Source organism: Etheostoma cragini, chromosome 18 (genome assembly GCF_013103735.1).
Source record: "Etheostoma cragini isolate CJK2018 chromosome 18, CSU_Ecrag_1.0, whole genome shotgun sequence".
Classification (NCBI taxonomy): domain Eukaryota; kingdom Metazoa; phylum Chordata; class Actinopteri; order Perciformes; family Percidae; genus Etheostoma; species Etheostoma cragini.
Window position 1 is genome coordinate 15,671,171 of NC_048424.1, and position 26,032 is coordinate 15,697,202.

A 26,032-nucleotide genomic window follows, 5' to 3' on the forward strand; every position below is an offset into this window, starting at 1 on the left:
CCTGCTTCCTGTGCCTCAAAGAATTGATGTCAAAGCAATTTTGCTAATTATAAATCATTAAACGGTTAAGGCTAAAATCAAGGCTAAAGACTTTTCTTTTTGATGTTGCCTTTCTCTAAATGGTTGTTCATTTTTTCATGTTTTATATTTGTACTGCACTGTAACTTTTATTCTTGTGTTTAATCTGTTTTTATTTTTTAACTGTTTTTGTGTAAAGCACTTTGAATTGCCCTGTTGATGAAATGTGCTATACAAATAAAGCTGCCTAGCCTTGCCTTCCCTATCCCTGGATGGGTTCCGAGATTGTTTTAAATTGAATACTGCAACTTATGTTTAAGTGTCCAGCGTCCAATAGTTATATCAGTGGAGTCCTAAAATACATAATTTCTGTTTTTTGTTGCTGAGGCATTATACAGAGGGCTGCACTTCAGGCCATGTTAGGATGGCTGAGGTAAAGAGGCCGGAGATCTAATGTCCTGAGTCCCCTGCCAGTGGAAGCTGCCCGAGGTAGATAAGAGCTGCAGGACTGTAATCTACCTCGCCAGCACTGACAGCCATACAAGCCTTTGCACTGTGGGCCTTAAAAATGCTCAGATTATCCAAGCCGGCATTTGTTCCCCCTTCAGCAATGGAGAAAACAAGTCCAACCTGCATGAACATGATTATATACAGTGATGTGTGTGGTCTTAAAGTGCACAGATTATCTTGGGACAAAATGCAATATTCTAAATGTACAAGAGGTCAACAATCCACATTTTAAAAATCTCAAAGCTTACAGTGCCTTCACAGAAATGGTTGGTTTTCTTGGGTCCAAATTGTGTTGAAAAGATTACTTGGACATTTAATGCTCTTGTGTACAGTGGTGTGAAAAAGTGTGAAAAAGTGTTTTCCCCCTTCCTCATTTCCTGTTCCTTTGCATGTTTGTCACACTTAAATGTTTCGGAACATCAAACCAATTTAAACAATAGTCAAGGACAACACAAGTAAACACAAAATGCAATTTGTAAATGAAGGTGTTTATTATTAAAGGTGAAAAAAAATCCAAACCATCATGGCCCTGTGTTTTTTTCACCTTTAATAATAAACACCTTCATTTACAAATTGCATTTTGTGTTTACTTGTGTTGTCCTTGACTATTGTTTAAATTGGTTTGATGTTCCGAAACACTTAAGTGTGACAAACATGCAAAGGAACAGGAAATGAGGAAGGGGGCAAACACTTTTTCACACCACTGTATGTTTGGTGCAGACTATTTTGGCAATTGTGATTAAAAAATAAATTGATGTTTAACCCTGGCATGGATTTGTCTTCACTTACACTGAATTTTTGCTTGTTTTAGTTCGTGCAAGGCAAGAGTACCAACATTATTAAATGCTGAATTTGAGCTTGTAAGTGTACCAACGATCCAATCTCCTCCTTACTCAGATTATGCTCGCAGTTTAATTGTTTGATGTTTCTCAACAACATATAGTATATCCCTATGCCAACATAATTACATGTTTTAGAATTAGTGCAGATTCTTGGTTTGTATGGCTTTTTTACTATGTATTGTACCCACATGGCCAGAGAAACCCAAACAGTAGTAAGTAAGTAGCAAATGTTTGGTGGCGGCGTCTAACTCACCCAGTAAGAGCGTTCTCCCCATGTCAGATAAGTCCTGCAGCGGCCTGGGTTCAAATCCTTCCTGTGGCCCTTTCTGCGTGTCATCCCGCCATGTCTGTCCACTACCCCTAAATAAAGGGAAAAGCCCCAAATAAATAGTCTTTAAAAAACGTAGCAAATTTTCAAGATTTTAAAGAAACCACTCACTCACCATTCTTGGTGTGAGCTTGTCCTTTGCAACATGTAGTATTATGCCTCTAGTGAAACTCTGCTTTACTTGCAAAAGTCTTTCCAAGATATTTCCAAACTGTTAAAGGACATAATAATATAGTCCTTCCAGAAAAATTTAAGTTTTTTTGTGATTGTTGCGGGCAAAAAAGCCTTATGAGATGCGTTCTTAAAAAATGCGATGCAATATGCAAGATACTTACGCAATTTTATGCGATGACATTGCGGGAACTTGGTAAAACTGCGATTTGATGAAAAAAATACTGCGTTTGTCTTGTCGCGTAATTACGTCACTTCATGACTTGCCCATGGCAACAGGGGAAAATGGCTGCTCTGATAATAGCCCCAGTTGTACCTTTTGGGATGGAATCTGTGCGAGAGATGCAAATTGGCTACAGTATGTTTTAGCTAGGTTTTCTCACACTCACCTTGTTTCATAGCACAGTTGGAACATCATGGCTCTCCTTTCTTTTTCCTCTTTATATCCATTGGTTTTTCAATTCAAATTGACATTTATACGCAAGCATCATGATGCGGTTTTAATGATTTTCTTCTCTCCTACCCTGGTGTGATGGCAGTGTTGTTTGAATCACAACAAGAGATACTGAACTTGATTTTAAATCTGCGCACATGATTAGATGGTGGGCTTTAACTCCAGTGAGGCAAACTGCCAACTCAGCCATTGGCAACTCACTTACCAAAACTAAAGCATGCAGTACAATGCAGAATGCAGAATGCCAGCTCTCTGCGGATGTTGGACACTGTCTATTGTGGGGCTCTTAGATTCATTATTGGTTCAAAACCCCTCACAGATCATTTTACTCTGTATTCTCTGCTCAATTGGTCATCATTACCCATACATAGACTTTTGTGCTGGTTTGACTTCATCTACAAATCTGTATTTGGATTGCCCCCCACATAATTATGCAGTTACACTGCAGTCATAGCCTACGCTCCCAGGCCTTAATTACCTTCAACGTCCCATCAGTTTGTACAGAGTTTAGCAAATGGGCTTTCTTTTTTTCTGCCCCCATCAACCTGGAATACACTGCCTTGGTGACTACGTTACCTATTGGCCAGTAACCAGTGGGGATTTGTATTTGCTAATAATATGTTGGTTTCACATTAAGACTTTTGAAAAAAATTTCAAAAATTTGGAGGCCCTCCTGACAATGACCCCGAGGACCCTGACCCTGTTGAAGATCCCTGCACTAGGAGATTTAAATCTCATTTTAAGGGCAAAGGAAAAAACATCTTCGTGAATCGTGTTCTTTAGTGTTTTAAGTATAGTTAGCCCTTTTGTTCAAATTCAATTGTTCAATTGTTTGTTGGGTAAATCTTAATTAAATACTGTTGTTAATACTGTTGTTACCAGTTCATAAAAAGCAGGAGTCATCACACCCCTGTCACACACTGGACGAACAACTGCCATCAGGCAGGAGAAACAGGTTTTTAAAATCAAGAACAAACTGATTGCAAAACACATTTTATCCAACTGCCATAAGTGCATTAAATAATTCTTCTAAAGTGCAGATTTTATCCAACTGCCATAAGTGCATTAAATAATCCTTCTAAAGTACAGATCTCCGACTGTATGTCAGTGGGGCTATGTGCAAGTTTAATATGCAGATGCCTGTATGGGTGTGTCTCTCATGGGTTTTTAGCATTAAAATAATATGCATGCGGTAGAATTTTTTTATTTATGTATTTATTTAGGCATATATTACCTCATAGATGGCACTTGACAAGGGCTGCACTTAATTTTGTTGTGTGAACTGTAGTGAACTGAAAGATCCACATTTACATTAAAAAAAAACACAGAAAACAAATCAAGAATCTTCTTCAGTTCTCTTTTTTGCCATAAGGTCAAGACCTTCAAAAAGTGGTCTTGAGACTGGTCTTGAGACCAAGTTTGATCTTGAGTACTACAACACTGCTCAGCATTCCCCACATACAACAGGATATCAAATCATAAATATTGAACAAAAAAAAACAACAACACTCGTACTAGACTAAACACGACAGGAAAATCTGGCAACATCATCTTTAGAACCATCACAAAATCTGGGCTTTGCTGCCCTTTGGCGTGAGCGGGGGAATCAGGCCCAAAATTTGTTGATTCTCATATGGTTTTTACCCTGATAGGCCATACGCAGAGCACAACAAAGGACCAATGCCCTGCGATAGTCCGGTCATATTAACTTTTTGGGAAAAAAATGAGTAAAGAACTCAAAATGTGGTAATTAACATTAACATGATACAAAGATCTGATGACCTGTGAAAAAAATGTAAAGAGAAGTCTTCCAAAGGTTAATTTAAATTCTTTTAAACTTTTAAAATTCAGAAAAATCCACATCAATTCCAGGCTTTTCTTGGCATTGACAAATGTGAAATTCCTTCCAGTAGCTTAATGGCAAAAACTGCTTCTGCAAATGTGCTTCCAGTTCTCTGTTACTCTGAATATCTCTAACACGTGTTCAGGTCTGTTTTCCCTTGGCATGGCCTGCCAAAGCCTACATCAGTTGTTCTCATACAGTCCGGGTGACAAGGACCGCCAGGAGCTGTGGAATCCAAGACAGCTGTTAGATGATTCCACCACCTCATCTCTGTACTAACGTAGTAATCGATACTGTATGGAAAACATTAAAGCTCTGGAATTTGACTCAGAGCCACTGTCATATGCAATTAATTAAGTATGTATTTATTGCTTGGGGATACGCTCTCAACTCCAAGTGTTCCTGTGAGTTTGTGGCCGTTAAAGAGTTCATCTGATGCTTGTTATATTCAGTTTCACTGAAGTTCATGCAAAGTTTATACGGCATTGAGTGAACTCAAATAAATGCATAATGTATTTTCAGGATCCCAGGGGGTGCTACTGAATCAACAAACTTCTCATTTTGATACGATGGGATACAAAGATTTGCAGAAATATAGGGGGAAACAAATGTGTTTATATGATGTTTATATACCATGGCTGTGAATGTGCATGTGTGGTAAATAGAAAAGTGCTGTTTATTTTAACTCAGTTTTTTTTATACGCGGTTATTGTGTCGCTACAAATAGTTCTGTCAGCCGAAACATTAGCTGTCAAGCTGGTTTTTTTCATTTGTTTATTAGTCCCCTATGGGGAAATTCCAAGTTACACTCTGCCTACACACATTGTTAGTGATCACACACAGGCCTGAATTACACACAAACACATGCTCAGGTCCTATACATGCACTAATGGAGAGATGTCAGAGTGAGTGGGCTGCCAGCTGAACCAGCGCCCTGAACGGTTGGGGGGTACGGGGCCTTGCTCAAGAGCACCTGGCATTTCCCAGAAGGTGAAGTGGCATCTCTCCAGCCACCAATCCACACTCCGTACTTTGGTCCACATGGGGACTTGAACCAGTGACCCTCCGGTTCCCAACCCAACTCCCTACGGACTGAGCTACTGCCACTTATTTTGAGAGACAAAACAAATGTTTTGAGTCCTTGAGCCCTTACCCCAAGTGAAGGAGTTTAAATACCTTGGGGTCTTGTTCGTGAGTGAAGGGACAATGGAGCGGGAGATTGGTCGTAGAATCGGAGCAGCTCAGTTGTCCGTGAGGAGCTCGGAGTAGAGCCGCTGCTACTTTGTGTCAAAAGGAGCCAGTTGAGTTGGTTCGAGCATCTGGTTAGGGTGCCTCCTAGGACGTCTCCCTAGGGAGGTGTTCCAGGCACGTCCAGCTGGGAGGAGGCCTCGGGGAAGATTGATGTGGCCCGGGAAAGGGAAGTTTGGAGTCCCCTGATGGAGCTACTGCCCCCACGCCCCGATAAGCAGATGAAGATGGATGGAAGGAACAAATGTGACCCTGAAGATGTAATTTGGTTTGAGACCACACACTTTTATCAGAGCACACCTACCTTTTAATGTGTTTGGAAGTTTAAATGGCATGGGAGTTTGACCCAGTATTCAGAGTCAAAAGTCAGAAAAATATCCGTCTCTTTAGCTGCTCACATCTGTTCACCCGCTAGTCTCTGGTTGTGTCTGTCTGCTGATTGGTGCTGGGCTGGTAGTATAAAGTGGGTTCATCAGACCTCTGTTGTCTGCCGTGGCTGGAAATGAGTTGAATAAGAGCAGTGAGATGCAACCAAAACAATAAAGTTACCGGCTGTAAAACTATAAAAAACAATGAGCTAAAAGATCCTAAATTGCCCTGTGAAGATGAACTGTGTGAGACCCCTTTCCCATCTCATAAGAAAATGGATCCATTGTTAATAAAAAATATATATTGATTGGTGTTGCTTTACTTTCTCTCCCCATTTACATTACACAGTCAGTGACCCTAATTAAAGTCGTGATTACCTTCACTTTTATCTGGTTTTATTTAAACCATGTGTGATCTTGTGACTAGGGCTGTGCCCTATTGGACATGTTCTATTGTAGCAACGTCACTCTGCAGATCACAGCATCACACTCATGCACAATGCATTCTAGCGGCTGTAATTCTGCACCTAGGCTGAATTTCGCGAAAGAGACTTTAGATACAGAGTATTAGGGGACCACTAAGGTCTCTATAAAAGAGACTTCAGATACAGTATTAGGGGACCACTAAGGTCTATATAAAAGAGACTTCAGATACAGTATTAGGGGACCACTAAGGCCAAAAAAAGAGACTTCAGATACAGTATTAGGGGAGCACTAAGATCTTTATAAAAGAGACTTCAGATACAGTATTAGGGGAGCACTAAGGTCTTTATAAAAGAGACTTCAGACACAGTATTAGGGGACCACTAAGGTCTATATAAAAGAGACTTCAGATATGGTATTAGGGGACCACTAAGGCCAATATAAAAGCATCCGAAGAGCACCATGTCATGGGACTTTTAAAGTACATGAACGGTGTAGTGGAGGGACAATAACCACTTAACTCTGATTTGTAGAAAGACAGTCAGCTAAAACCAAACCCCAGTCTGACACAGAGGAACTAACTAGTGGGCTGTCTTAGTACACAATAGGTCAACATCTCATCTCACATCAGAAACGTATAGCCAAAGTAACTCCTTTTCGTCCTTAAAAAATCTCCCTTAAGGAAATTCTTTGTAAATCAGACTATTCCTTCAAAAAACATTTGTAACCTTCTCTGGCCAGCTTGGAAAATCCCCAGGGTCAGGGGTTTTTCTAAAGTAGCTTCTGCCTTTCATTTCTCTCTTCCTGAGAGCTCCTGGGTCTTTTTTTAGTGGGCAGAACCTTGGCAAGCGATTGACTTTCAATTGAAGAGCAAAAAACAGGAACCCAATTCAGCGCTGTCACACCATCCCCATTCAGTGGTGCATGAGAGAAAGCCCTGATCCACAGGAAGTGAGCAGGACTCAGCTGGGCCTGGGATATTGACATTCTGATGTGGTGCAGTCATCGTGTCATCCTGAGTGCTGTCTCAGTCCCTGGTGTGAAGCGGCCATGTCATCTGACTGGTTAACAACGATGGTATACATGTTAGAAAAATAAAAAGGCCTTTTGCGTATGTAATTCAATGAGAGCTTGTGTGTGGGAAAAAAACACATGCACATAAACAAACTGTGACCTTTAGAGCAGGGGTCTTTAAAGGAACACGGCAATTTATTAAGACGTTGTCTTATTCACCGTATCCCCCAGAGTTAGATAAATCCACATGTAACCTTCTCATCCCTGTCTGACGCACCCACCGGTACCACAGATGCTGGAGGTAACCGGATCCATCTAGCGTACTGCTCCCAATAAGTGACAAAATAACGCCAACATGTTCCTATTTACATGTTGTGATTTGTATAGTCACAGCGTGTACAAATATCAAGGTCACATGAGCCACAGCCATCTGTTAACCATACACATACTGGGAACAATTCTCAGAAGGCAAAGCACTGCTACGTCTGCTACTTGGGCGGAGTAATTTGCAGCACCTGAGAAGCCCGTGGTGAGGAGCAGAAAGTAACACCGGTGCTTTTCAGGTGTTGCGCTTATCACTCCACCAAGTAGCAACGACACGCATGGAGATGAGAAGGGAATATATGGACTTATCTAACTCTGGGGGATACGGCTAACAAGCCAAAGTCCCAATAAGTCCTTGTGTTCCTTTGTTGGTTTTTAAGCCAAGGACCTCTTTAGAGAGACGGAGAAGGGATCCCCTTAACTAAATTGTACAAAATTAAGTTGCATATTAAACTGGGGCTACAATACCGTGTAGAGTACAGTGCAGTAATATGCCTTTTGGCACTCTCAGCACCAGTCAAAAGTAGCAGTTATAATCATAATAACATAAATAACATTTAAAACTTTAAAAAAAATCCCAAATAACCAAGAACAGTAGACATGGTGACTAAGTGACTACGTTCAGACCACAGCCCTCCTTCCTGCTGGTCCATCAATCCACCTTATTACCGGGGGGTAAAAACTATCCCTATAACGTGATGTGCGCATTGGGATGCTCTGCAAACGTCTCCCTGATGGAAGGTGGGAGAAGAGGTTGTGTGAAGGATGACTAGAATCCCCCATAACACCTAGTGCCTTCTTAGTACTGCGTTTCCAGTAAATATGTTGCAGCGGTTTAAGTGGAACGCCGATGATTTTAGATGCAGTTTTGACCACCTTGGTCGGAAGATTAAGGTAATTTGAAGTAGCTACAATGTTACCTTTCAATATATCCTCAATTGTACAACGGTAAAAGTCTGTAGAATATTAAATTACATACCATATTTCTTAAGACACCTAAAAAATTATAGCTTCTGATGTGCCTTCTTAATGCCACACCTGATATGAAGCAACCATGTTAGGGAGTCTGAAATACGGAGGCCCAAGAATTTAGGGCGAGCTAAAGCTTTAGTAAATATAAAAACTAAGCTATTCCAATAACCATGTTTTATGTTAAAGATACAGTGCATGTGGCACAGTGAGTCCTTAGGAGTCCTTTAGTGACTACCTTACCTATGGGCCAGTAAGCATATCATTAATGGGTGTCTTTTTACAAATATGCTATGATATATGTTGAATTCCTTTTAAGATATTTACTTTTTTTTTTTTTACTTTAAAAAAATCACCAATACTTTATTGGCCCCCCTTGCATTAACTACGAGGACCCCTTAAGGATCCCGGAACCCCTGTTGAACATCTCTGCTTTAGAAGATACTCCAGAGCTGATAAGTAGAGTAAAAAAACAACTAAACCCCGCTGAGACAGAATGATGACTTGTGCACAGGAAAATCCAGCAGATGACTTTTGCACACTTCCTGCAGCAAGCCAAGACCCGAGCCAGCAGAAGTCTTCCCCCCCGACAGACCTCAGACACCGTCTATCAACAGCAGACAGCTTACAAAATGGTGTTTCCAGTCTGACAGCCACCAAGGCTTCCCGTAACGATCATCAGAGACTAAACGTACAGCACCATAGTGCACAGCCCTTTTTGTTTGTGGATACCTTGGTTACGTAATAGAATTGCTTGTTGTATGCATGTGGTAAAGGTATATTTGGATGCCCATTATACTAGATATTTACATGGGTTTCTTATACATCCGTTTTATTTTTAAGTCTGTGTTCATGCTACAGAGCAGAATCTGAATCAAGGTTGAAGATGCTACCCATTTGGTCAAAATCAAAGTCCCAGCAACCCAGCCCCCGCCGTTGAAATGGGTCTTTAGATTTGGAATTGAATGTGCAGTGTTCCCTATGCATTGATATTATGGAATTAAAAGCTATTCTAAGGATTTTGAAGCAGTATTCACTGTTTTAAACACATTATTCTGAACACAACTGTATATAGTTCATACAAAAGATGGGAAATGCCTTTGTGCCATTGAGGGACACATAGACAGGAACTGCAAAAACCCAAATCAAAAACAAATGTACTGGTCAAATTACACAGATATCACAAGGTAAACATTCTGTTGCAAGGACTCCCCCCCCTCCATCTTCATGCCAAACAACATGAACAACGTATGTATGATGTGCACGTAACTGTAGCCAGACTGAAATCTAATATGCTAGTGTAACCACCTTGTTACGTGGCCAGTGAACCTGGCCTCTGACAGGGCCTCTCCGGGGAACTCAAAGCAGGACATCCTGCCATTCAGGCTGCTGTCACAGCTGGGGAGGTGGTACAGCTGCAGAGAGCTTCCTGAACTCCGGGGTCACATCTGAGAACAGGAAGAAGAGCATTTCTGACCCTGACCAGAAATGCACCAAGCAGAAACCAGCTTCGTCTTTGTCTGACATGCATTTGTATGAGAGAGAGAGAGAGAGAGAGATAATTGGGGCGTTCCCATAGAAATAACATCAATGGAATGTGGACCGAAACAGACCATCTTTTCCTCAACTGAAACACTGTCAAACTGAAAGCAGATGGATGATTTCCTAAAACCTTCTACTAGGCCTGAGGGCATTAACTGACGTACAGTAGTGCAGAAAAATATAGCTTATATAAGTCAATAATCAATTCATTTAGGGGCTTCCGGAGCTCAGCACACACCAAAAGTGGAGTTATTACTTTGGTTCTATTTTCTGAAGTCAATGACCAGTATACTGTAAGTTCCTGAACAATCCCACATGTATTCAAGATCTCTAAAAACCATAAATAATTACCACCAAATCTATTGTAAAACTCAGTGGATCCTTCTTCCACTGGCAAACAGGAAGAGATGTGATTTACTTTTCTGGCAGCAGAGAGGGTGGTTTGTTTGGTTTGAAATAAGATCAGGCCATTAAGCATGGTAGAAACTGAAAGAGCACCACCTTACACAAACACAAAGACTTAATCAGCAGAAAGTCCAACATACCAGAAAATCACAGCGATTGCTACACTGATTATGTAGTAAATGTGTTGCTAGTCGTGCCTGAAAAAGACAACACTGCAAACAGAATGCAGGGAGAACTTTACCAGTGGTCCACCTTCATTGCAATGAGCAGCAAAAAATTAGTTCCCATAACAGTCTATAAAGCCCTGGCATAGGAATCTGAATTTGAAGAACTAATCAGAATCAGAATCAGAACCAGCTTTATTGACCAGGTGTGAAGACACATACAAGGAATTTCCTTTTGGAGCGTAGTTGTTCACAATGTGCTTACACATTCAAAACAAACAAACAAACAATATATACACACTAATATAGACACACTAATATATACATACTCTAAACAGAAACAATGTAGAGAGATGAGTGCAATGAAGAGTCCAATAATAATTAATGTGGATAAAATGTGGAACATAATGCAATGGGTACTGGGATAAATAGTATGAAGTTATATTATAATATGAACAGTATGAACATTATGAACAGTTCTGAAATAGGAAATGAGAATGATGAATAAATAATGAATAACAAGTGAGATATGAGAATGAGAATTATGAATAAATACTAAATAAATGGAATAATAGTGGAACCAGTAAACAGGGGGTGTAGAGACAGTGTTACTGGGTTATTGGCCAGAACTGAACCTGACACTGTGGATCAGAACTCAGCTGTTCATCAGAGAGATGGCTTGTGGGTAGAAACTGTTCCTGAGTCTGTTGGTTTTGGCGAACAGTGCTCTGTAGCGCCTACCAGAGGGCAGAAGCTGGACCAAATGGGACTTATGGCCACCTAAGGCTCTAAAAGCCACGCTAGCTGCTTTTTTAAGCTAAGTCAAGCACTGTGCTGATTACAAAGTTAACATGCTGATGTTTAAAGACCATTTTATGGTTGGGCGTAAACTCCACGCTGTAGCTACGGCGTCGCTCCTACGGCGTTGTGTCCCTTTTGGAGTTCTGCGTCGGGGTTTGACGTGTTTCTTTGCATGGCGGTGCATTCTACCGCCAAAACGCTGGGGTAGAATGCAAAACTCTTTGTTTACTTGGTTGTTGGTGTGTAGTGGAGTTTGGCCCGAAAAAATGAGCGTTTTGCGGCATTGACAGCTAAGTTTAGGAAAATTTTGCTTTTGTGTTGAAGTAAAATCCGCTTCCCGTGCTCTGGTGTATTAGCATTTCTTTAAACCAATCACAATCGTCTTGGGCGGTGCTAAGCGCCGGACAGAACCACGGTGCCGCTGCAAAATAGCCTCAGGAATGTGGAACATGTGTACGCTTGTAAAGTAGCTTTAGTCGTGCAGTTTCATTGATTTTAGTGAAAGCGCAGTGTTGGAGCATCTGCTCCGCCTATGTTAAAGTGCAATCTAGCCGGCTTGCTAAAGTCGGTCTGTGACAGAAGATATACATCGTCAGGACGTTTGACAGATGGATGTAGCCAGATTCAAAATGAGAATATTGTTGGTTGCAAGCGACAGCCTGAACATAGACAAAACATGAGTAGTGGAGCTCACTGCTGTTTACTAACTACAGGTATCCCAGTTCCTCTGTTTTTATCTTCCTAAGTGGAGGAAGAGAGATGAGATCATGACAGCCTCCGATTGTGGAGCTGCACTCTATCAGGTTGTCATGGCGATGATGAGGCCCACAAGTGATCTGCCCCCGTGAGTCCAGGCATCACACTGTTTGATGAGATGAGCCACTATGACACGGTCCTCTACATTTGAGAGGGAGACTAAGTGGGTTTAAAATAACACACACACACACATACACTTGTAAATGTGTACACACAGAGGCTCACGACGCTATGCACACATACACACAGGCATAATGGAGTATAAGATCTGTTTGTACTGTGCCGAAAGCAACACAATACAGAAATGATGAAGCTCATACACTTCTATTTAAAGCCTCTTTACGATAAGTCAATAAAGTGTCCCACAAGTCAAAACAGTCAACTAAAACCACAAGCCAGCAATGCCAGTCATTTTCAATCTGACAGTTCATATAATATAATTTCCCAATGTCTGCATATATAAGGTTGCATTCCTTCTGGTGTGCTGCCAATATGATGTGTGCTAAATATTCAGTGTTTCCGTATTGGTGGAGCTTGACAGTGCTGCGTTTTATTGGATTTGGAAATGGGAATCTTCCTACGAGGAAATATGCGAAGAAGTGGTCTGGTAATCGAACATGGCGCCTACATTTCATCAAGACTGACACACAATGGCAGACTTAATGAAAGAGAAAGAAACCCATTTAACTTCAAGTCCAAACAAAAATAAAAAATAAACTAATATCCGGTCTGTCCTCCATCTTAAGCAAATTCTTGCTCTCGGGGGAGTTATTGAAATTGTCTGATCTTTGTAAATTATAGAGTGTGGTCCAGATCTGTAAAGTGTCTTGAGATAAATTTTGTTTTGATATGACACTTTCAATCAAATTGAATTTTTTTGAAAATGTTCAATGCCACAGAGACATTTGACACAACGTTAAGGTGAACTTAGATTCGGTAATATTTTACCTCCTTGTTGTTTACTGCAGCGTCTTTTCCTTTTGTTCCATGATGACATACAGTATGCAAGTAAATCAAAGGGAAAAAGCTGATTTATGAGCACAGTATATTATCATAAACTCTAATAGACAGATTTCAAATTCAAGATGAAATGATGGCTAAAATCAAACCAATGTGTACACACCATACATACTGTAAATACAAATCTTGTTGTTGTCGTACAGTAAACTCTGGTAATAGTGTTTTTATACTACAGTGTTCATTTTCTCAACAGAGATGTTATTCTCTGTTTTCTGCCCAGTGTCTACAGACAACTCTAGTACAGCTCAGAAGCCATGCACTGTCCCTGTCCAATAAACAAATAAAGAAATGCAATGCTTAGTCAAAAACAGCAGTATATTAATGGATTCATATTTTCTTATCTAATACCATCTATACTAATGAACACTTATGGGTAATTCTTTCAGGAAGACCTAACTTTTAATCAAAGCTGTCCTACATCAAATCAGCTGTTATCCAAATAATCTACATGTTATCATGCTGTTTCTAACTTTTGCATATGTGCAAACTAGTCTCGCCTGACTGAAATGAGCTCAGCGTAAATTCTTTCAGGAAGACATCATTTACTCAATTCTCTCTTCTTAGATCAAATCAGCTGTTGTTGGCGTTCACCTTCCTGCTAAACCAATCAGAATCGTATACAATTTCCAAGGGCCAATCACAGACTCACAACCCTGCTTTAAATCTGTTTTCTCCCCCTCCAATCAGCTGTTGTTGCAGGCAAAGAATGCAACCCTCCACCCCCCCTTCATTGGAAGGTGAGAGAACCATTTAAATTAAACTTTTACAACTGTAATTTGCGCTCTAATCTGCAACAATTAGCACACATTACACAGAAGAGTTCTTCCACTATCCAACGCTACAACCCTAAATGATTTGATCATGAGCTTCCTTCAACAACAACACACTTAACTGCCCTTGCAAGATTTATTTTTTTGAAGAAAGGGAGGGGGGGGAGATAATAATAAGTGAAGCAAACGCGCCCAGTTTAATGATGTATCCCATGGCAACAATTTAACACATAAAAGTTCCCATAGCAGTGCTTTTGTTGGCCAGTTTGGTAGGGAAGACTGGAGCGGTGTGACGCACACGGAGACCTGGGGTGCGTTGGATTGTACACCACAGGTTGAATTTGATGTCCCGGGGCGGTGGCATATAGCTAAGGGGCTGTTATTATTCCAGCTTCCTGTTCGGCACTGCTCAGAGAGAGAGAGAGCTGTGGATACCTGCTGGCTGCACTGTCACATCTGGACGTGATAACAACCGTAACAAAAGTGCAGCTCAGCCTGGATCTACTGTATAGCTAAGTCCATTAAGGCCAGATGTCTTCCTGTCATGTCACCGTGGTGAAACGATATTTTAATATCAGCCGTCGTCGGGGGGTTAGAGGCACTTTGCCAATTTGTACGTGTGCTTGTCTTGCATTGCCAACATTCCAGCTGTTTACTTTTAGCCTCCTGCAGCTCAGCTTCCCTTGAACATCTTTCCTGCTTCGTGGGGGAGTTCAAACCTGACCTGATTTTGTTTTCGGCTGCACAATGCAACACCTGCAGACTGAAAGAGACAATTCATATCTATATCTGGCACAGCCCAGATATCCGTGTCTGTGTGTGCAGCCGTATTTTCATGTGTGTCATCAGGCCTGTTGGGTACGGAGCACATCCAGTAAATCCGCCCTCATCCTTAATGAAAGTCACAGAAAAATCCAACAAAGCCCAATGTCTCTGCCTCCAAAGCCTCTTTCTGTTACTTGCCAGGAATCTGGATGGTACAAGTCTATACATCACAGCATAATGCTCTTTTATTGTACACAGCGTTGTTTGACTTGATGTGTGGCTCTTTTGTCAAGAACTGTCACAAAAGTACATTCACTGAGTGTGAACCCTCTGACTCTCACGCAGACACCACTGCCTGTGTCCCATCTTAAAACCAGAGGACATAACTGTCATTGTCTTTTGGCTGTGGCTATCCAGGGACACTGGCTGCGAAAAAGGCATTTCATTGACTTTGCACCCTCTATTTTGTATCACAAATAGTTCTGTAATGACATGTCCAACCCAGAGCAGCGCGTATGCACAAACAACAAAAGGCTCATAACTCAGAAGAAGGAAGGAACTGTGGAAAGGCCTCTTCTAAGAATTCCCATGCTGCATTTGATGACACGCAATGCTACTTCAGGCATTTCCTTTCAAGTCATTTTAAAAATGACAAGAATGCAATTGTTCATTCATCCCAAGCAAATGTAATCGCAGCCATAGCTCATGATAAGTCAAATTCTGCCATTTCCTGACAGGTATATGGGCCAGTGTGGTAGAAGCAGTAGGTTTAGTCCTCCCAGGCCAGATACATAATGCTTTCTTTGCTTTCTGGGTCCTACCATTTGGACTTGCCCATCCTTAATGGGGAGCTCCACTGACTTTATATACCAAAGTGTGTTTCTAGGTTTGGGGAGTACTAGTCTATGTTGTTGACATTCCACTTGCATTCTGGGTAATGCGAGCTTTTGACAAGGAAGAATGCCTGGATTAACACGTACTATATATCTGGTGCTGCTGTATCAGTTTTGTTATAGGAGTGTAAGGCTAAATATGTCCAAAGGAAAAGTTGTTCCGAACAGCTACACCTGAAGGTCGGGTAAAAGAAGCCTGCTGTTATACACTGTGGAGAGAGGCGAGATACAAGCACTGCAGTCAAACCAGTCGGTTTCATACAGTATCCTCAGACCACCTTTTGACATGAAATAGCAGTGGGTGTCGTGTACCACAAACTTTGTGGTAGCCAAGCCTAAATTCATGGGGTCCAGTTAGACTGAGCCCTAGGAAGTAACCTTGACCCTCCGTTGTGAGGGCCCACCACTTGCAGGGGCAGGAATATGGGTTCAGGTGCCCTGCCAATCAGGCAGCAGGTAAAGGGGCAGGCCTTCGCATTCTGTTACCATGGCTGTAAAAACAAGTTCTAGGGACGTGACGTCTAGAGTGTGTTTTCATGAAAAAAGTATGAATGATGTACAGTATGTACTCCTTTTATAAAGGATATGAGTACAAGAAAACAAAAAAGAAAAGATGAAAACATGACTCCCAGCTTTACTCTTATTTGTATCAAGCATGTATGCCCTCCATTCATTTACTAATAAGGGAGCTTCCATTTCCAACTTCAAAGTTGGAAATGTCTGTGGAGATTGTTGTCTGCATCAGGCCCCCAGCAAAAGGAACAAGTCTTGCCCAAACATTGCCAAGAATGAAATACATTTAAAGTTAGAATAAAAGGAAAGGCACACAATACCACCTAATAGCAAGGCTATGGTTACTTTTGAAAAGCTGGACTAGGAGACTTTGTGGTTAAAAATTTGATGCTGGCTTGAAGTAACTTTTATTCGTGGGAACCCTGTGATTAGATACTCATGTGCCCCCCAGGCAGAGGAAACATTAAAATATACATAACATTCATAAGTCTTTGGTTATTAAGTTTTTGAAGCCCTTCCAAGCTGCCATTAAGAAGCATTACACCAGTTTTTACCCGCAGGGCAGGAAGTGATAGAAGGCTGTTCCCCCACCCCTCACTTGGTCAGGTTTCACCCTGACATTTGTCATTCATGTTGATGGGCCGTATCCTTAGAGGTAACTAACATTGACAGGGTTTCAAGAAGCAGACTGCAAATGGAGCTAAAGCGTATGGATAGAGAAAAACACAAAACAGTGACTTTTGAATAGGTCCTATACATCATAACGACTTTGTTGTTCTTTCTTTTGTTCATGCATTCTGTATCATACTAATACCTGTTGGCTATAGTACTGCTTACAACTACAGTAAACGGTCCATGCTCTATGAGGTAGCGCAAACCTTTAGCAGGAACACATGGAGTCCCAGACAAACACAAACTCAATTTATGTATTAGTTCAAAACCACAAAGTGGCACAGCAAAATTTAGATGTGTGTCCTTCTTAAGTGGTGGTGAAAGCTCGGTGGCTGCTTGAGACTGTAGAAATTGCGCAATAGTTCCACAGTGTTTTAGTGTAGAGTGAGGGAAATAAGTTACGTGCAGTATGTTTTTACCACAGGATTACTGTAATACATTATGTGCAATGTATTGTCGTGACTAGTACAGTTGGTGCTGTATTGTTTGTCTATAGCTGTCAAGTAGAGCTGGGAGATATTGAGAAAATCAACTATAACAATTATGTTCGACCAAATAAATCGATGTAGATATTCTGGTCAATATACAAAATGTTACCACAATGAGAGTTTTGATTAAAAATCACCAGTAATGTGAGTACAATGACTAAGTGGGTAAAGGCTAATAATAAAACCGCTTGTAAGATAAAATGACATCACTTTACTGTAATGCATTCTGTAAAACCAGGAAAAGACGACGCATCATATCACAAAATAACAATATCCAAATTTAAGACAAATTCTAGCCTCATATCACTGTCAACATTATATTGATACATTATCTATATGTGTGCAGCTTTTGTGTCCAAAACATACTTTGTTGTCCCTAATGAGACAATAAAGAATATTGTTTGGTGTCAAGTGTACAGCTTATTGGAGATCCATGGGGCTGGGGAGCTAGCAGTAACATGTTAGCATTTGCCAGACTCATTGGCTCATCCAGCGGGTTGGCGTGCTAACCAAAAGACATTCTGAAACGCTGCACTCGGATACTTGGTGGCTGTTTGATGGAGCCAACTCCGAGTCAGAGTCTCTTAATAACTTTGACCCTCAATGTCATGCTGTACGTGCTGTTTAATTCTTTTCTTGAAGTGCTTTTTAACGTTTGGCAAGGTACAACAAATTACAAATCTCGCTACTTTTGCAACTTTGTAAGGTTGATCAATGAAAATGTTCCTTCTAAAAAAAAATAAGAAAATCAAAACTGTGCACCCTCCCTCCCGTCTCACCACTGACAGCAAACTATGCCATCATTCTGGAGCAATTTATATTCTGGCAGGGTGAGACTAAATAACATTGAATGGAGCGATACAGCTAATATGATAGCTTCCTCCATTTTGGATTCATGAGCACTCCATTCCCTCTCATCTGTGTCAAGACATTTAGCGATGGACTAGTCTTGCATTGTCAGTCCTTCCTCCACAGCACAGCGAGGTCCACACACTCTGGTTGCTCTGTTTTTTATCTTTAAAACAATCATCACGGGTGGCACTAAGCCCGGGCGTACACACAGTGCCTCCGCTATATATTCTCGGGAAGGAACTGGTTTCGGTGGAACATGTGTACGTTCAAAAGTAGTATTAGTCTTGCAACAGCAAACTCAGATTGGACAGATAGTCTAGCTAGCTGTCTGGATTCACCCTGCAGAGATCTGAGGAGCAGGTAACCATAGTAGGAATGTAGGACCCAAGTGCAGAAACTGCAGGCAGAATAGAATTAGAATATTCAATACTAAAAAAAACTCCTAGAAACAAAAGATGTCCAGAAAAGCAGCAGACAAAGAAATTAAAAACCAGCTAAGAGGAAAACAGGAACACCAAGACTAGAGACTAGAGACTAGACACTCTGACACTCCGAACAGAAACACTACAATGATCTGACAACAAACAACACAGAAAACCCCACTATCAAAATAAAAAAGGAAACAGAACATTCTGACACTCACAAGTGACCATAAGACAAAAACCACAACTAGACACAACAAGGGAGCAACCCAGGACTAAAACATATACAGTACAAGACCAAAAAAAAACGATCACAAGAACGAAACATGTAATAAAATACCAAACCATAACAAGTCCTCAGAAATCAGCCGGAGGTTAGAACGCCAACACAAAGACGGAGAAAGGAGACGGACAACTGGCCGCAAAGAAGGACATTCGGTGGAATTTCTGGCGGCACGGGAGCAATCCCAGAAATGGAACGTCGTGGATAGAGACTAGCAATGGACCAACGGTGCTAAAATACAGTGTTGAACTACAACAAAACTCAAGTTCATTTAGAATAGTATAATTCAGTGCTTATTTCTATCATAAAGAATGAGAGAGAGAACTATGATTACTGTGGAGATGGAAGCTGAGGTGGGGAGAGACAGATAATCTCAGGGCTGAGTGCAAACATGTGGCCGGTGAACATTTATTTATTGCTCTAGGGCTTTTTATTGTGTGTGTAACTGCAAAAGTTCATAGTGACCACATATTAAATAATGTCGAACCCTGCTTTGCTTACGGATACAATTAAGTCAACTCCCCAGAGTGTATTCTTTCCCATAAAACTCTATCTGATGGGATTAAAACACAAACATGTTAATATCAGTGGAATTACTCTCAGGCAATAAATACTGGATTCTGTGTTGTTTTGGCATCTTAACGCGATCATAAAAAATAAAACATTTTGACTCAATTACAGTTATAACATTGCAGAAAAACTGATTTCTCTCAGGATGTATGCAAAACATGAATATATAGATACTGTCTATGACAGGATTTTTTCCAGTTTAAAATAATGTTTGTAGGTAACACCTCTTTTACAACACCAAACATCTGTCTGTTTCCATCCTCCCTTTACATGTGCAAACATATTGTGATAAAATCTGTACATTTAAAATATGACTTGCAGTGGTATCTAATTCTAGTTCAAGTCAGAATATCTGATATTTTCATATGTTACTCTATTCTGGCTGATATATCAAACGGGATTTACCCATATAGCCAAACTGTGAATGACTCTGTTTGTTGTTTTATGAACTCTAGTCAGGCCAATCACATTGTGTATAGAGTCGGTGGGCGGGCTTAACACGAGGACGGCAGAGTCACGACGATTCTGCGTGAATTCCCTGCTACTTGAAAACAAAGAGGATGGCTGCGGCTGGCGAACATTGGCCTTTTCGAATTGGCTTTGGCGGTAACTCTGGAAGACTTGGAGTTAAGATCTGAAGTCAGTCCTTATAAAGGAAGATGTGTTTGGAGTTTTGCCGCCCGGATACGGCAAAAGATGAATCTATCAACTAGCGTTGCTATGGTTGGTTGTAGTGCTATTGCCTGCAGAGGGATTTTGAAAGAGAATTGTTAATCCCGCCCCTCGGATTGAGCGCTGCCAATGGGAAGTTCCCAGACCCAACATCTGGATGTGGGTCTGGCTTGTCAGGCCAGCTGAGCAGGGCAATGGGAAGACACTACGCCAATAAAAGTTTACTGCGCATAAAACTCCCAATGGCAAAATACAACTTCTACCAGTTCAGAGAAAGATAAAATATTGGAGAATGTTTTTTGCCATCATGGTTTTCTCCTAGAGTTTGGATTCTCCTCCCAACTTCTGGGTATTTTTTTTTTTTTATGTATATTTTTGCATGTACAATCCTTACAAAACAACTTCACCTACTGACTAAACTGCATGGCAAAATGTGCTACAATAACATAAACACTGCAGATGTCCTACTCATATTTAACTTCAGCATGTGAAAAATGTCCATTGCGCTGCACTGAATAAAATGCATTGCTGTTGTATATGTAGTGGGCGGGAAAACAGTAGCTAAGGATTTTTCTCTGGGACAAATAAACCCATACAGTACAGCTGGCATCACCGTGGAAACAACATGAATTATACAGAAGACACTCGGCAGCTCCCCATTCTGTCGTGAATGTCTTCATTTTTTTATGACAACGTACAGTAGCATGCACTGTACATGCAGTAGACAAAGAGTGTCTGTGTATGACACCTGTCACTGCAAATTACATGCATGATCTTGTCTCCACTAACAGAAGCAACATTAGCCTGCTGACATGTTTTACTGCCAGCCTGAGGGCAGACAAACCAATGCAATGTTGAAAGGGGCGCAATGCAGTTTTTAGGTCTCTAGAAACCCACCCCAGGTTTCTCTACAGAGCCCCCCTACAGGTTTCTCTATAGAGATCCCCCTACAGGTATCGCTATAGAGCCCCCCTACACCATTCAACTTGAAAAAAAAACATTTAACCATTCCAATGAGTCCGAAGCTGTTCAGTTAAAGTAAGGTAAGGGGGGGCACTGTGATTTGAGGGTTGCCATAGGTAAACAGGTGTGCTCAGGGACTGTCATTTGACAAACTGTAAATAGAGTTTAACAAGGTGAGACAACCCTCTGCTCTGAACACATGAACGCCAGAGATACTGCCAGTGTGTAAAACTACAACTGATGGCAATAAAATCTTTTTGGAAGTGCCCTCTCTAGTGTCTCTGTAGGAATGGTGTTCCTCTCTGCTGTCTGACAGACTGACAAGTACACTGAGGTTGCTTCTTCTTTATTCTGCTTCATGGCAGGAGGTAACCAGTAATGTGCATTACTGCCATGAGACTGAGGTCTCAAAGATGCTCCTGATAAAACAGGCCAACCTCACATTAAATGAATGATGTAGAATGGTTGCTTAACGTTATCAGATGCTTCTCTCAAAGCTGGTCTGCTGCCAGTTTTAATCTAGCTCTGCAGAGCCGCAGATCTTTTTGCTGCTTCATCAAGCTCTTTCTCTCTCTTCTTTAGTCATCTTTGTTGTTAAGGAGCACACAAGCACTCATGCTAAGTTTTTACATTAACAAATTGGGATATTAATTTATCATCTAATTACAGGATAAGGAAACTTTCACTAATGTCACATCAGATTGTTGGTTGAAAACTTAACATATGGACTGCAAACAATGTATAAGCTAGCATGACTCAAGAGCCCAGACCATTGCATCACTGAGCCTCTCTCTTCTCTACAGAACACACACACTCATGTACCGGAGGTAACGTAGCTACGTAAGCCTGCTGTCATTAGCTTTGGTTGATAACGTAGCATTTTACCTTAACATAAGGCAATGCTGCGCAACGTTATGCAGACGTTACAAGCTGAAGTTGCACATTTCTCAAAGCTCAAATGGAATGACTTTAAATTTAATAAAGATACATGTAAAGATGGCATGATATAGCGATTTAATTTGAATTAACTTTAGTAATGATTGGCGTATTATCATATTAATGTAGTCACAACAGTAAAAAAGAATGAAAGAAAAAAGTTTATTTAGCAACAATAGCCAGTATCTTTGCATCTACAGGTTTGCTATTCCACAGGTTGCCTGAGGATAGCTCATTAGTGTGCAAAAAAGAGAGGCTTCCCCCACTGGGGAGCATGAATGTCCTCAGCAAACTTCATGCCGATCTAACCATTCTATAACCATAATCCTAGTTTTCATTTCATATGGACACGTGTAACCAAAGGGCTGGCCTGATCATTGTGTTGGAGGAAAGTCATGGGGTAAAACCTTAAAATGGATCAACATGACTTGACTATTTTGTATCCATAACGCATGTCATAGCAATTAATCCAGCAGATATCTCCCACAAACATCTGTTCTCTTACGTGTAACACACACCAGATAGTTCACGTCTACGGTTGGGGTTCAATAGCATTTCACCAAATCTGAATCCAGCATCGAAGCTGCTTTTCAAGCCCAAATCCTTTCCAATCCCCAATCAAACCTAAATAGGTTTAGCATTCAACATTTGAAGTCATAAATAAAACTGAAATTTAAATCTGTAATCACGTTTTGTCGGCTCATAAGGAAGACATAGCTTGAAGTTGCGAACTTACTGGAGCTTTGGCAGTATGCTTTTGGTGTCAGGCAAAAATCCCATAATAAGCTTTCGGCATATTAAAGGCCGACAGATTTTTGTACATGCTCCATTGTCCCTTTTTATTTATTTTAATATTTACTATTTGTATTTATTTATATATATATATACACACACACACACACACACAAATTTTTATATATATTTTTCTTTTTCTTTTTTTTTTCCTATACACAAATCACAATTGCACTGAAAATTGTTGTTCTGGAAAAACCCATCTTGACCCTACCAAAATACTCCCGGCATGTCACTGCCCCCTCAAAAAATGATGTTCCACAAGATCCCGAAAAAAAGACTACCGAATCACATCCTGCTCCCATTTATGTTGTCTAAGCAAGCTATCAGACTCTGTTGTCCCCCTCCCCCCACATATCATCAGACTACTACCTAACTAGTATTACGCTACAGGCCTTTAAACAGTCAGATATCATCAGACTACTACCTAACTAGTATTACACTAAACACTTTTAAACAGTCAGATATCAGATTACTACCTAACTATTATTCTGCTAAAGACTTTTAAACAGTCAGATATCATCAGACTACTACCTAACTAGTATTACGCTACACGCTTTAAACAGTCAGATATCATCAGACTACTACCTAACTAGTATTACACTACACGCTTTAAACAGTCAGATATCAGATTACTACCTAACTAGTATTCTGCTAAAGACTTTTAAACAGTCAGATATCATCAGACTACTACCTAACTAGTATTACACTAAACACTTTTAAACAATCAGATATCAGACCACTACCTAACTAGTATTCTGCTAAAGGCTTTAAACAGTCAGATATCATCAGACTAGTACCTAACTAGTATTACGCTACACGCTTTTAAACAGTTAGGTATCACGCCACGTAGAATCCCCAGGTGGCGTAGCAACAACAGGAGTTTCAGTGCTGCAGCTGAGTTATCTGCGCACACAGGCCTATTATAGCCTTAACGTCTTGCCTTAACTTGTCTCTATGATTCAATAATGACACTGTGTAGTCTTTTTTTCTAAAGTGAAATGTTTCACAAATCTTCCAAATCCTTCCTGCTCCCGCCGGCTCCCGCTGATTTCAATGCTCTACCCGTCCCTATCACGTTACCAACAGGGAGACTGACTACTGTACCGCGGGACTCCCGATGGAATCACATGACCCACGGGAAAAATTGTCCTATAGTGTGCAGGCATCAGACAGCGGGCTGGGTAGAACAATGTTCTATGTCACATTTTCTTGTATGGATCCATAAACATATTCTTTGTAAATCTGTACAATCATTTTCCAAAATAACTAGACCGGTTGGCCTAAATTTTCTTCTAAACATTTTCAGCCTGTAACTTGTTAACTGCAAGTCTGTTGTTTTTTCCCTAAATCAACAGAGGTTTGAGGGCGAGACTTCCGGATGCTGTGAATAAATGAACTGCTCCTCATCCAGACTAGGGAAAAAATGTAAAACACTTCCAAGTCAAAACTCAAAGTCAAAGTATCTTTATTAGTCTCCCTAAGGAGAAATTGGTTTTGGACACTGTGTAACATTGCTGCAAGAGTTACAACAGACGCACAACAACAAGCACAGGGTTAATAAACGTGAGAATTATCAGAGAATGGCCTTAGCCTGCCTGATTGTTGCCTGATCAAAAAGCTCCTGCGGGTTGAGAGATGCAGGTGTTCCCATAATTATGCCTGCCGTCTTAACTAAACTGAAATTCTGAGTTTTAGATTATACTTTCAAATTCCCAATCCAGCTGGTAATACCATACCGAAGAACTGACTCTAGTGTTGCTCTATAGGAGATTAACATGATATTTTTACCGACCGCAAACACTCCAAGCCAGCGCAAAATGTTATCTCAAGTGTGGCTAATTGGGAATGGTGAGTTCATACAGTACACTCAATTACTGAAAGAACATGAGAGTCCTTGCAACACATCACTGAACACACAGTAATAGCAGAAGAACATCTTAACCTGCGCAGCAACACCACATACTCTGCTTCAAACTCCACTCCTCCAGCTCCTCGGCCTCGTTATCTCAATACAACCACTCAAGGTTGGACAGCTTAGAGTAAAACAATATGTACTGTATACACTACAAGCTTCTGTTTTTTTTTTAGAGGAGCATTATAGGAATCTGAAATCTGGAAAGGACAATGCTCCAGACAGACCAGCCAGATGTCTGTTTAAGCGTACGGTTCTGCCCTAGATTAGTCTGATAGAAACAAACCCTGGGCCTGCAGGAACTGAAGCCGCAGGTGCACACACACACACACACACACACACACACACACACACACACACACACACACACACATACATACAACTCAGCTTTCCCCCCGGACCCACAGTGCCAAGGACCAGCTATAAAAGATTTAGGGATTGTGAGGTTAATGACAAAAGCTTGTGATCTGGATTGGGGTAATTTCAGATGATGTCAAATTTAGCCTGAGTTCACACTTTCACTGGTTAAATGTGTCCACTACTACATTTTCGGGGTTTCACTGCTCTATCTAAAGAGGAGTACAAGGGACCTGGGTGTTACACTGGATGACCTGCTGTCTTTTGCTGTCACCATCTCTGCAACAATAACCCGCTCCTGCAGATTCATTTTCCACAACATGAGGAGTAGAGGGAGAGTGAGAGAGAGAGGTAGAGTGGTCACCCTCTGGAAGACATCCTGCATCGTTCCGGTTCCCAAGAAGAACAGGCCCAGTGAGCGGAATGACTTCCGACCGGTGGCGCTCACTTCACACCTGATGAAGACCGTGGAGTGGCTCTTCCTCAGCCTCCTCAGACCCCAGGTACGGAACGCCCAGGACCGCCAGCAGTTTGATTACCAGCCACATGTTGGTGTGGAGGATTCCATCCTCTACATGCTACACCGGGTCCACTCCCATCTGGATAAGGGTAACGGCACAGTGAGGATCCTCTTCTTGGACTATTTTAATTCCAAAGGCCAAGGGAACTTTATCAGGATGCATAGTATCACGATCCATGAAATAACTGGCCTTTAATAATAAATATCTGCCTTCCTCTATGGGAATTTAACAAAGGGGTATGTATACTTATACCCCCTTTAGTTTAAGGAAGAAAATGTATTTATTTACAATACATTATTCATTCACAAAGGAAAACTGGTGTCCTTAAAGATTGGATTTTTCCTAATTTTTCAATTAAGGCATTAAGATCAATTTCCAAAAGATTTTTATTTCTCTTTTTCACTTAAGCAGGCGTTCCTATACTCATGAGCAGCACTGCATGTAAATT

At 40.9% G+C, this 26,032-nt stretch overlaps 1 long non-coding RNA gene across 1 annotated transcript; it reads right to left on the minus strand.

Moving 5' to 3' along the window:
• Positions 1-3,703: 3,703 nt before the first annotated feature.
• LOC117961982 lies at positions 3,704-25,019 on the minus strand. The gene is made up of 3 exons (XR_004660527.1): positions 25,010-25,019; positions 7,374-7,379; positions 3,704-3,766 (listed from the first exon to the last, which is right to left on the minus strand). It is a non-coding gene; the product is annotated as an uncharacterized LOC117961982 (long non-coding RNA).
• Between the last annotated feature and the right edge of the window lie 1,013 nt (positions 25,020-26,032).